The following is a 13,248-nucleotide window of genomic DNA, read 5'->3' on the forward strand; positions in this document are numbered from 1 at the left end:
CGAGGTCCTTTACCCCCCCCCCAGCTCTTCTTCCACGTGATCTCTCCTTCCCAAATAAAACATCCCCTCTACCAAGGGTGGACTCCTGTTTTGTGGGCCTGAAGCTTGTATAATTTGGGGAATATTGAGAAAAAAACCTTCACAAAATTACAATTTTTTAAAAGTCGGTACAGAGCTGGTACAAGGGATGCTCTCTGAAATGCTTATCTAAGTCAGTTTTTACAATGATGGTCATAAAATGAAGATTTTTATATTTCTATCCTTTTTACATTTATTGGTTGATTTGTTGGTAAAGATTTTGTAGAGCTTTCCTTTCTCTACCTAAAAAAAATTTTTTTAAAAACCTACTAACATGGATTCATGGATTCTCTAATTTAATGAGCTATAACACATTCCTCCATTTGTTCTGATGCTCAAATTGTCCCAAATTTAGCTAGCGGTGAACCTCTTCAAGCTGGCCCTGTGTGCTGTTGACATGTTCCCATCAGTTTTTGAGCACGTTCCTACTTTCTGGCACAAAATGTTCCATGGTTCACATTTTAGGTTTCTTACCCAGCTGTGGAATCAGCCAAATCTCTAAGTTTCTGGTTATTTTTTTTTCTTAATTAATTTATTTATTTGTGGCTGCGTTGGGTCTTCGTTGCTGCACGCAGGCTTTCTCTAGTTGCCGCAAGCGAGAGCTACTCTTCATTGCAGTGCGCAAGCTTCTCACTGCGGTGGCTTCTCTTAATGCGGAGCACGGGCTCTAGGCACGCGGGCATCAGTAGTTGTGGCACGCGGGCTCAGGAGTTGTGGCTCGTGGGCTCTAGAGCGCAGGCTCAGGAGTTGTGGCGCTCAGGCTTTGTTGCTTCACGGCATGTGAGATCTTTCTGGACCAGGGCTCAAACCCGTGTCCCTTGCATTGGCAGGAGGATTCTTAACCACTGCGCCACCAGGGAAGTCCCTCTGGGTCTTTTAAATGGTATTTAATAACCACAATATAGGCATTAGGAGTGCTCATTGCAACTGAGATGTTGTTTCTAGCACCTTTTCAGAGGGCAGATTTAGAAAATGTACGTGTGTACTTGTGTGTGTGTGTGTGTGTATGTGTGCTGTGTGCTTGTGTATTCACACAGCTACTTATGATTCCAGTCCAACTCCACAATTCTTCCTTGCCTATCTTCATTCCATATTTATACCTCCTGTCTCCCACAATTAGAACTCTGGCTCCCCCAAATATCAATATATTTACTCAATTTCTCAAAAACGTAAGTTTTGTGGGGGACTTCCCTGGTGGTCCAGTGCATAAGGCTCCACACTCCCAATGTAGGGGGACCGGGTTCCATCCCTGGTCAGGGAACTAGATCCTGCATGCGTGCCACAACTAAGAGTTCGCATGCCGCAACTATGAGCCCACATGCCGCAACTAAAGATCCTGCCTGCTGCAACGAAGATCCCATGTGCTGTAACTAAAACCCGAGGCAGCCAAAATAAATAAATATTAAAAACAAAAAAACAAAACCATAGGTTTTGTAAGTTACACAAAAACAACTTCCTAGGTAAAGTTCAGTATCTATTTTTCCCCTTAGAATATATACCACTAAGGGTGTTTTCTTCTTTGTGGTCATGTTACCGATGTGATATAACATTAGGTTTTTGGGTTTTGTTTATATTTATTTTCAGCTTCATCTCTTATACTTGAGTTATTTTTTGGAAATGTAAAACAATTCAAAAGTCAAGGCTGTATAAAATTGTACACTCAGGGAAGACCGATTCTCTACTCCATCCCTTATATCTCATTTCCATCCACTTCTGAATAATGTTCTATTTCTTGATCTGGGTGTGAGATTACACAGGTGTATTATTTTTTATTATTCATAAGGCTGAATGATTCATGCAGTTTCCTACATGCATGAAAAAGTGAAAAAAAAAAGCCCAGTGAGATGAGCCAGTCAGTATTCATCAGAGAAGAAGAATCACTATAAGTATTACTGAACAATGGAATTATGATGGAAATAAGACCTTACACAATTATATCATGAGCTGGGAGAAATAACAGTCCAGAAGGGGGAGTTGGAGGATCAAAGAACAGTCACTTATGAGCCTCCCTAAAGCAAGGCAAGGTGGAAAAGTCGGAGGTGAAGAGGGATCTGGGAAGCCAAGCATATCCCACCCCTGGAGGGGAACCGTGAAGGGGCTGGTGAAAAAGCTGATAGGAAATCAACACTTCTGCTTAGTTACTACTTCTGTAGGTCCTCAGCCAAGTATCTGGTGGTGGCACTGGGGCTCCTGTTGATGGACACGCGGTTGGGAAGAGAAGCTGGACACGACGGGGGTGGTTGCAGATAGGCTGGGATCTGTTGGTGTCTGTGTCTGGCTGTCACACACCCAACTGCAACAACTTTCAGAGAGCAGCGTCTGCTGCTTCACTTCCACCTCCCAAATATCATGTGAGTTCTCATTTTGGCCAACTCTAACTCTATCCTCTACGAGGAAGTGATTCTGGGGAAGTAGTTCCAGCTATCCCAAGCATAGGTGAAGGTGTTCAATATCATTAGCCCTCAGACAAATGCAAATTAAAACCACAGTGAGGGCTTCCCTGGTGGCGCAGTGGTTGAGAGTCCGCCTGCCGATGCAGGGGACGCGGGTTCGTGCCCCGGTCCGGGAAGATCCCACATGCCGCGGAGCGGCTGGGGCCGCGGGCCATGGCCACTGAGCCTGCGCGTCCGGAGCCTGTGCTCCGCAACGGGAGAGGCCACAGCAGTGAGAGGCCCGCGTACCGCAAAACAAACAAACAAACAAACAAACAAACAACCACAATGAGATTAAAACCGCCTCCTACAATTGCATACCCCTTCGAAGACCTAAAACTAAAAAGACTGACCCTACCAAGTGTTGACAAAGACAGGGAGCAACTGCCGATGGGAATACACTCTTGGTTGAATGTAAAATGTTACAATCCCTTTGATCCAGCTGTTCCACTTGCAGGTATCTACCCAAGAGAAGTGAAAGCATGTCTCCAGAGAGTTGAATGTGAATGTCATAGCAGCCTGATTCGTCACAGCCAAAGACTGGAAATAACACAAGTGACCATTAACGGGTGAGCGGTGAGTGGGTAAACAAAACTTTATATATATATATATCCGTGCCGTAGAATACTACTGAGCAGTAAAAAGGAGCGAACTATTGATACATGCAACAACATGGGCAAATCTGAAAACACTTATATTGCATGAAAGAAGCAAGACAAAAAGAGTGCATGTTGCATAATTCCACTTGTATAACCTACTAGAGGATGCAAAGTAATCTATACTACTGGAAAGCAGATCAGAACTTGCTTTGTTCTGCTGGCTCCTGTCAGTGCAGCCCTAGCCGTGTCCCTCCACACTGGCAGCACTGGTTTTCATTCCCAGCTGTCGTTTGGCACTCCTAGGACCAGCCTTACTGTCCGTGCTCTGTCTCTGGGAGACCAGCCTCCTGAGCTCCTGAGGTACCAGCACCAGCTGGGCAGCGCCGCATCCTCACAAGTCTGAGTCCCAACTCTTCAGAGCCCCTCCTTGCAGCTTCTGCGTTCTGATAACTGCAACCTCTTTCCTTTTTCTGTCAGCACAAGGAGTGAGAGGTGCTTCCTGGAGTTATTATCTCTGCACTACCTTGCGGTTCTCTCTTTGCTGTTTTATTGCCGCAGCACCTATTTAACCAATTCCCTGTATTAAATTCTCTCTGTTGAACTGCCTAGTGTACTTTCTATTTTCTGACAATATCTTGACTGACACATGATTGACAAATCTCTCTTTCTGATCTATGACTCTTCTTTTCATTTTCTGTCTGGAGACTTAGTACACAAAAGTTCTTAATTTCAATGAACTAGAATATATCAGTCCTTTTCTTTATGGTATTTATGTGTGTCATGATTAAGAAATCCTTCTCCTACTCAAAGTCATAAACGTTTTCTCTTATATTTTCTTTAAAAGTTTGAAGATTTGTCTGTTATATTTAAGTCTTGAATCCTCCTGGAATTTATTTTGTGTATGGATATCCAGTTGTCTTAGCACCATTTATCAGAAAGTCCACCCCTTCCCCTCTGCACTACGATGCCACTTCTCTCATATATCAGTTTCTCTCTATACATAGGTCCATTTCTGGGATCTCTATGCTGCTTTATGGTTATTTGCCTATCCTTGTGCCAACACTACACTGTCTTACAGCTTTAAACTGTAATAACTCTTCCTATCTGATAGGACTAATTTCCTTGTCCAGCTCTCATTCTTCAGGAAAACACTAGCTATTCCTAGCTCTTTCTTTTCCCACATAGCTTTTAACATCAGTGTGTCAAAGACTATAAAAATCATAACCGGGATTTTGACTGCAATTACATTAAACCTATAGGCTAATTTGGGAAGCATTAACATCTTTACAAAATTGCTATTTTGTCCTACCCCAAAACAGAGTATATCGCTTCATTTAGGTCCCCTTCAATGTCTTTCAGTGAAGCTTCAAAATATTTTAAATAAAGGTTCTGTACAGCTTATATTTATTCCTAGGGATCCTGCATTTTTGATACTATTTTTAGTGACATACTTTAAAAGATTTTATTTCTAACTCTTCATTATTGTGTATAGGAATTGATTTTTAATAACTTTATCTTACAATGTATTAAATTTGATAGTTCAAATAATTTGTAGATTATTTTGTGTTTTCTATCGAGATAATCATACTATCTATGAACAATGGGTGTTTTGTTCCTCCTGTTCCACTTTTTTTTTTTTTTTTTTTTTTTGCGGTACGCGGGCCTCTCACTGTTGTGGCCTCTCCCGTTGCGGACCACAGGCTCTGGATGCGCAGGCTCAGTGGCCATGGCTCACGGGCCCAGCCACTCCGCAGCACGTGGGATCTTCCCGGACTGGGGCACGAACTCGTGTCCCTTGCATCGGCAGGCGGACTCTCAACCACTGAGCCACCAGGGAAGCCCCTGTTCCACTTTTTTAAATCTTAATACATTGCCTCTGGTTTTAGGTACAATGTTAAATGGAAACAATGCTAACAGACATCTTTGCCTTGTTTCCAGTTCTCAAGAGAAGCCTTATGATGTTGACCACTGGGTGTGACAATTGGTGGAGGTGTGTTTATTTGTTTTAGAGATGCCCTGCTGGATATTTTTTGAGTCCTTTTTTTTTTTCCTAAAGATGTAATTAATTAATTTATTTATTTATTTATTGGCCCTGCCACACCACTTGCAGGATGTTAGTTCCCCAACTGGGGATTGAACCCGGGCCCAGGCAGTGAAAGCTCTGAGTCCTAACCACTGGGCAGCCAAGGATTTCCTGAGTCCTCATTTTTTAACAAGAGAAATTTTTATATGGGTATTCTTCTAAGTCTTTCCATGTTTTTAAACTTTTCAGTAAGAGAGGGGAACATTTCTAAGGGAGCCAGAAGACTGACGAGGGAGAATAGCTGGTGAACGAGTGTCATGAACTGTGAACTGGCTCATCTCTGGCAAGAAGGAGTCGAACCCAAACGCCGGGGAATGTATTTGCACAAGTTTGGAGAAACATATGTGAAAATACCAGAAGTGTTCATTTGGCTGGTGGTATCTGAGATATTTTGCATTTATTCCATATTTAGATATCTTTGCTAATTTTGCTATCTTTACTTCCATCCAACAAATATTTATTGCACACCTACTTTCATGCTCAATGTTGTGTTAGCCACTGTAGAAAAATAGAGATTACCTTTTTACTTTGCAACAATGTAAATAATGTCACTAAATTAAATTGATGGATGATGGGGGGATATTTCTCTTGTCCAGGGTTTCCTTTGCAAGCCCCTGTACATTCCCAGTGTTGGTCTCCTGGACACAGATATAACAGGCACTTTCACCACCTTTGGGCAGTTGTCTTTACTCTACACTTTTGAGGTCTGCATGGCCTTTAGATCTCCGGGTGGTGTTGGCCAGGGGCTAGGTTCACTCCTTAGGAGTGCAGTGCTATGCCTCAGGCCAGGGGTTCATCCAGCAGAGGCATCCCTGGTCCTGATTCTCAGGGAAGTCCCTGCTGCTCCAGCTGTGCTGACCTTCTGGACTGAGGCCCCTTGGGACAGCTGGGACAGCTTCCTGGGCCCCAGGATGAGGGTTGTGGCCTCTTCGGCAAAAAAATTCAAGTAATTTGTGTGGATTCACTCAAGACCCTGCCAAAAGCCAAGAAGTAGCTGTGATGAGAGGAAAGAAGAGCAGAGAGGATGAGTCGGGCAATGCAGCCCCCAGTCCATCCTGCAGGATAGCAGTGAGAGCAGAGAAGAGAGTGCTGCAGGCAAGTTGAAAGCAGATGGAGCTTGCTGAGGGAGGAAGGAAGCAAGGGTGGTCCAGCTCTTAGCAACCAGCAGGTGCCTTCCAAGTGGTACCAAGAAAAATGAGACTGCAAGATTGTGAGCAGAGAAGGCTTCTGGGGGCCAAAATTGGGAGGGGGATCTATGGGGAAGAAGAGGGCTAAAAAGCTAGCTTTCTGTAAGGCAAAATTTCCCTATCTCCAGAAGTTTCTGAGAATCAATAGAAATTTCAGTGCACAGTGGGTGGGGGCGTTTCAACCCAGGTGAAAGGGTATTTATTAGATACTCCTAACAAGCAGCGGGGTATAGCTCAGTGGTAGAGCATTTGACTGCAGATCAAGAGGTCCCTGGTTTGAATCCAGGGGTTGCCGGAGTCCAGCTCCAGCGAGTCCACGGATACCCGAGGGATGGATAGCGTCGGTGAAGGAAATAATTCTATTACACTTCTTACTTAAAGTATCAGCATTGCATGTTTCTCTTTCTCATGTCCTTATCCTTTACAATCACAGGTTTATATATTGTAGTTGATTACATTACCAGGTACGTGGCCAAACAACCTTAGCACAATCAAACCTCAAAATGTTCTATAAAGATTAAAAAAATATATATCCCCTAGTTTCTAGATGTCCTATTAAAATATTTCCCCAAGTTCCCATTAATCACAGGTTATTTCTTAGTAACCAAGCCAAGCAGTTATATGATTATTTTAATTGTAAAAGTTGGAGCTACTTGTTCCTATTTCTCTTCTTGCATGGGCAACCTTTTACAATGGTTCCATGAAAATATTTACAATATACCCTGCATGCTCTTTCTCGTTGTTTCCTTCAACTGAGACAGTGTTTTCTCCCTATCTTAGCAACCAATTCTTCTCTAGTCATTTGCTTTTCTATAATTAATCTTCCTTTCTAATAGAACCATAAATTTCCTATGTCATCAGAAACTCCGGCCCATGGCCATAATTCCATACTAGAGGGTGTTTTTCATACAAACATCCCCTTAGTTCCAGGCTCTTAATTCTTTACCTATTTCCCCGGGGCTTTAGTGGGTACTTCCCATTCTGTGGTGGTTTCAGGAGGGGGAGTCCTAGAGGAATTTTTCTTTCACGTGGAGCAACATCCCCCCAAAATTGCTCCTGTATGTAAATTTATTATCATAAAACATAACAACGGAGCTGTAGTCCACCTTCCTGGCACGGCGCTGCCTTGCAGTTTCGCCTTCCGCTGCTCATGACTTTGTCGTGGTGCAATGGCTCCAGGATGGCTTCCAACAAGGAGTCCCCTGAAATAAGCTTTGTTTTAGTACCTACACCAAATGGCACCTTCAGGTGGGCTCTTCTTACTCGGCAGATTGAGGGGTGCAATAATTGGTAAAGGAGGCGGGGGGGCGGGTAGGAAGGAAGCTTGTCTAGCTCATCTCCTGGGTGGGGGCAATGGAAGGTCCTAGAACCAGAAATGTGGTTCTAGCCAAGATCATGTGGACCCAAGGCTCACCCGAGCACTAGAACTACCTGGGATTGTGGGAGTGTAAACATACACTTTGCCTGGGCCCCCTCTCCAGAGATTCAGGTTTTGTTAGGCTTGCAAAGTTTTGCTTTTCAACAGCACCCTTCCTTCTTTTCATCCACTCATATCACAGAAGCATTAGACGATTTTCCCGGTGCCACATTAAGCACCTGCTGTTCTGGATCATTCTAAAAGCCCTTCTAGGAGAACATCAGTGGCCTTAGATGACTTGCCATGAATCGGGGGGAGGAGAAGCTGCAGGGCTGCCAGGTGGGAGGGGGTTCAGGCTTGGGGGAAGGAGAAGGTGAGAGGGAATGGGTTTAGTTTTCAGTGGAGCTGTCCTCATGGGCGGATGGAAAATAAACAGAAGTGCTGATGAGGCTACACAGGTGCTTATTAGACAGTTATAGCAAGCCTGTGTGGTTGGACCACACTGACCCCATTTTGTCAGCTTCATCTCAGGCCGGCAGTCCTACCCGCTCCCCTTCGGCATGACTGAACTTCAGCCTACTCGACCAGGAATGCACCCAAGACAGGTAAGTTCCCTATCAACTTTTACCCTTGCCTTCATCTGAGATGAACCCTGGAAGGGTGCCTTTTGTTAACCCAGGTGGTTAATGGTCATGAGATCCCCAGGGGGAGGAACAAACCCTGGTTCCCGTCAGTGTGGACATGCTTCTGCCTTAGTAGTCAGATTTTAGCTTTGGCCCCTTTAAATCCCCCTGTGGGCAGCGCAGAGTGCAGCTGCCAATGCTTCAGGATTGCCTCCACCAGATCCTACCCTATGTAAGTTATCCACAATAAACTTTGTATTTGTACTTTATGGAGTTGCCTGCTTCATTTTTCAGTCTTAAAGTTCCTTCTTGGTTGGGAGGATATTATTCAATATCTCCACCTTCCAACAACACCCTTTCAGATTTCTGTGATTGAAGAAATGCCTTTTTACCTCTGGGCCCTGTGGATTGAGTCTTCGTAGGACAGAAGAGAGGTTGGACAGTTTAGATCTTTGCCAGAAAGCCTCTCTAGCTTCTTGTGGCCCCAGGTGAACTTCTCTAGGGCTGACCCAACCCCGATCCCCATAAACACTTATCTTTAGAGCCTTGCAGATGTCACCTTTCCTGTGGGCACGTCCCACCTCACCATGCACAGGCACTGCCTTGTGGGGGAATGGGAGCTTTGATGTCTCTTGTATGCTCCCCTCATCACGGAGCACAGGGCAGTGCTTGCAGGAGGCCCCCAGGGCTCCAGTCTCTCCGTCCTGAGCTGCTTCAGCAGGGTCAGCACAGAGCAAAGGAACTAAAGAAAAGGCAGCGAGGGGGCTGTTTGGGGAGCCCGCTGACTGCCGGCGACTGGCTGCTACATACCAGGGGCTGCAAGCCACTTTCAATCATGAGGCCGTGCACCACGTCTAGGGGCTACTTCCCTGCCCCCATGCATTCACGTAAGGACCTCAGTCACCAGCCTTGAACAGGAACCCTGGAAGTGCACCGTGGACGTCTGCTTCCGGTCTGAGCAGCAGAGACTCACAGAGCCCATGGGGATGAGGGAGCTGCAGCATGTTTTCTCAGGAAGGTGAACCAGGTGACCTGTTTTAGAGAGGCTTTCAGTGCTGACCGTGGAATACTGGAGGAAGGCTGGCAAAGGCAGTGGTTTCCGTTCTGTCCTCACTGGTGCTCAGTTTATTCTTTGTGGCAGCATGTAGATGGTGGACCAGGTGTCTCTGGCGGGATCTCCTATTGCAGGTCAATAAACCCACATCATGACCATATGGGGGCGCTTCTAGCTAGTTCACTCCTGCAGTCCACAGACTTCAGTGTATGAGTTTACTGCACTGTTTTATTCCAATTGAAATTCTTATTCTGAATGTCAGGGGACGTCTCACTCCACTCAACCTCTTCATACACTCAAAAACAATAGTTCAAAGCAAAAAGCTGAGGTCAATCCCTCATTATCCCTGGCAGGTTTTCTCCTCCAAAGCAAGGGAATAATAATAGCCAATAATAATATAGTCGTAGCTGCAATCCGCTTACTTAGATAAAATATTAGCCTAAGAGACATGAGGTTATCACCAACTTCAGGAAAATTAAAAAGATCCAGGTTAGGGACTTGGAAGCTCACCAACTTCCCCAGCTGTCCCCACCAGCACCCTGGGGCTTAATGCACAGATACAAAGACCCCACCAGCACCCTGGGGCTTAGTGCACAGATACAAAGACCCCACCAGCACCCTGGGGCTTAATGCACAGATACAAAGACTGAAGAGACACCCTCCGGTGTACGTACTGCATGTGTTTCCAAAGAGGTTGGGCAGGATCTCTTCAATTTGCTGTTCTGTAGTGAAGAACAAGAGAAAACCAGACAAATAAATTCTAAAGGCCCTTCCAGTAGTCAATGTCAACACTCCTCCAGGCTGCTGCTTTCATCACACACTGAGGAAAAGGGGGAGATGCAGGCATGTGAAGGCGTGGGGTTGTGGGACTCTGGGGCCTGGGGGATGACCTCTCTGGACTGAGTTTGTGGAGGAATAAGTTGCTGGTCTTACCAGCTCTCTAGAAATAAGTAGAAACTTCCAGGATGTTGCAGGAGTTCTGGGTGTGACCATGAAGGTGAAAGGTGTTTATGAGACCCCTATCATAAGTAGGGGGTGTGTAGCTCAGGGGTAGAGCATCTGACTGCAGATCCAGAGGCCCCTGGCTCAAATCTAGGTACCCCCTGCCATATTGGATTTTCTATTCATGGAAGCTGTCACTCATTCCATTTTCCTTCATCCATCAGTTAGGATCCTACCTGAAACTGGAAGCTACAGGTCAGCCCTTGTACAACAGCAATCTGGGTGGAGCCTCTTCCCATGTCTTCCTGCACTAATACTCTAGGTATCTATCCTCCTCATGACATCAGGACTTTTTTCTTCTGTATGTTTCTCATTTCTCCAACTCTATTGGATCCTCAAAGAGGAAGCAAGGCCCCTGATGCAGACTGCTGGGCTTTTTTAGGGCAGACCAGAGAGCTGTAGAAACAGATGACTTCCCAGAAACAGGCAATAAATGGTAACCCTAGGGACTTCCCTGGTGGCGCAGTGGTTAAGAATCTGCCTGCCAATGCAGGGGACATGGGTTCGAGCCCTGCTCCGGGAAGATTACACATGCCCCAGAGCAACTAAGCCCGTGCGTCACAACTACTGAGCCTGTGCTCTAGAGCCCGCGAGCCACAACTACTGAGCTCGCATGCCACAACTACTGAAGCCCGCGTGCCTAGAGCCCGTGCTCTGCAACAAGAGAAGCCACCGCAATGAGAAGCCCGCGCACCGCAATGAAGAATAGCCCCTGCTCACTGCAAGTAGAGAAAAGCCCATGTGCAGCAATGAAGACCCAATGCAGCCAAAAAATAAATAAAATTAAAAAAAATGGTAACCCTAAATTATCACCCTCACCCCTCCTTCCCACCAACACAGGTTGGCACAGTGGAGTGGGGAGGGTTGTCAGACCTATGGAAACAAACGGCTGGGAGCCCAGGTAGGGTAGGTGGGTATTTTTGGAGACCTTTGTCCAGCTCTTGGGCTAAATCAAGGCAATGGGAAATGGGTTGGGGGTTCATCAGGCAGCTTCTCTCTTTTTCTCCTTATTGATGACCCCACCCAGGGACTGAGGACTGGAAAGCTGCAGGCCTGAGGGAAGATGTCTTACTAGAAGCCCGGTCTGGCAGCTTCCAAAAAGTCAGGCCTGGAGGAGATCTATAACTTAATTTTGCAGAGTTGAGTGTTACCACACAAATGGAAGATGTTAATTAGACTATACTCGTGTTCCTGGGGGTATAGCTCCGGGGTAGAGCATCTGACTGCACATGAACAGGTCCCTGGTTCTGGTACTGGCACAAAAACAGACACATAGATCAATGGAAGAGGATGGAAAGCCCAGAAATAAACCCACGCACTTGTCAATCTGCGATAATGGAGGCGAGAATAGACAATGGAGAAAAGACAGTCTTTTCAATAAGCGGTGCTGGGAAAACTGGACAGCTACATGTAAAAGGATGAAATTAGAACATTCTCTAACACCACATACAAAAATAAACTGAAAATGGATTAAAGACCTAAATGTAAGGCTGGATACTATAAAACTCCTAGAGGAAAACATAGGCAGAACACTCTTTGACATAAAGCACAGCAATATTTTTTTGGATCCGTCTCCTAGAGTAATGGAAATAAAAACAAAAATAAACAGATGGGACCTAATTAAACCTTAAAGCTTTCGCACAGCAAAGGAAGCCATAAACAAAACAAAAAGACAACCTATGGTCTGAGAGAAAATATTTGCAAACGATGCTACTGACAAGGGATTAATTTCCAAAATATACAAACAGCTCATACAGCTTCATATAAAAAACAAACAAACTACCCAATCAAAAAATGGGCAGAAGACCTAAATAGACATTTCTCCAGAGAAGACATACAGATGGCCAAAAGGCACAGGAAAAGATGCTCAATATCTTTAAGTATTAGAGAAATGCAAATCAAAACTACAATGAGGTATTACCTCACACCAATCAAAATGGCCATCGTTAAAAAGTCTACAAATAATAAATGCTGGAGAGGGTGTGGAGAAAAAGGAACCCTCCTACACTGTTAGTGGGAAGGTAAATTGGTGCAGCCACTATTGAGAACAGTATGGAGGGTCCTCAAAAAACTAAAAATAGAATTACCATATGATCCTGCAATCCCACTCCTGAGCATATATCTAGAGAAATCTCTAATTCAAAAAGATACGTGCACCCCTATGTTCATAGCAGCACTATTTACAATAGCCAAGACATGGTAACAATCTAAATGTCCATCAACAGATGAATGGATAAAGAAGATGTGATATATATATATATATATATATATATATATATATATATATATATATATACACACACACACACACGCACACCATGGAATATTACTCAGCCATAAAAAGAATGAAATATTGCCATTTGCAGCAACATGAGTGGACCCAGAGTTTATCATACTAAGTGAAGTAAGCCAGTCAGAGAAAGACAAATATCACATGATATCACTTATATGTTGAATCTTAAAAAAATGATACAAATGAACTTATTTACAAAACAGAAACAGACTCACAGACATAGAAAACAAACTAACAATTACCAAAGGGGAAAGGGGGGGAAGGGATAAATTAGGAGTTTGGGATTAAAATATACACACTACTGTACATAAAATACATAGGGGCTTCCCTGGTGGCGCAGTGGATAAGAATCTGCCTGCCAATGCAGGGGACACAGGTTTGAGCCCTGGTCCGGGAAGATCCCACATGCTGCGGAGCAACTAAGCCCGTGCGCCACAACTACTGAGCCTGTGCTCTAGAGCCTGCGAGCCACAGCTACTGAAGCCTGTGCGCCTACAGCTCCGCAACAAGAGAAGCCACCGCAGTGAGAAGCCCACGCAC

This window comes from Mesoplodon bidens, assembly GCF_964165515.1.
Source record: "Mesoplodon bidens genome assembly, chromosome: 9".
NCBI classification, from domain to species: Eukaryota; Metazoa; Chordata; class Mammalia; order Artiodactyla; family Ziphiidae; genus Mesoplodon; species Mesoplodon bidens.